The 443-nt window shown below is 49.9% G+C and overlaps 1 long non-coding RNA gene across 1 annotated transcript; it reads left to right on the forward strand.

Annotated features, from left to right (window-relative positions):
- The first annotated feature begins 116 nt into the window (after window positions 1-116).
- LOC103915810 lies at window positions 117-421 on the forward strand. The gene is made up of 2 exons (XR_663557.1): window positions 117-218; window positions 314-421. It is a non-coding gene; the product is annotated as an uncharacterized LOC103915810 (long non-coding RNA).
- Window positions 422-443: the final 22 nt, after the last annotated feature.

Consider the following 443-nt stretch of genomic DNA (forward strand, 5'->3'; position numbering starts at 1 on the left):
TGAGTCAGTGCGAAGTAGAGGCCCCTTGCTTCAGTTTGTTGAGCTAGTTTGCTCTGTGAGTTTGTTGCCCGGTGCTTGCGTGATCGTATTTCACGTTGTACTCATTTTTTCAGCGCTCGTACACATCAGCCTGGGAGAAAGATAAAACCAGCGTTCACATTATGCCGGATACACCTGGTATTTTGCTAGCCCAGCAGAACCAAGCGAACTTCAGTGAGGTAGGTGTTTGAGCTGGGGTTAAGCGTGCGTCCCTGGACACTGCTGTGGCCTGGGAAGACGTGTTGCTTGAGGGGAGTGCTTGTTTTTCCTTCAGAAACTGTACAAGCTTGCGATGGAGGAAGAGAAGAAAAAGGGCTACGACATGCGGGCAGATGCCATTCCTATCAAGTCTGCTAAAGCTTCCAGGGACATTGCAAGTGATGTAAGTACACAGGAGCCCTTGG

The sequence above is a fragment of the Pygoscelis adeliae genome, unplaced genomic scaffold, assembly GCF_000699105.1.
Source record: "Pygoscelis adeliae isolate BGI_AS28 unplaced genomic scaffold, ASM69910v1 C10154547, whole genome shotgun sequence".
In the NCBI taxonomy this organism is placed as follows: domain Eukaryota; kingdom Metazoa; phylum Chordata; class Aves; order Sphenisciformes; family Spheniscidae; genus Pygoscelis; species Pygoscelis adeliae.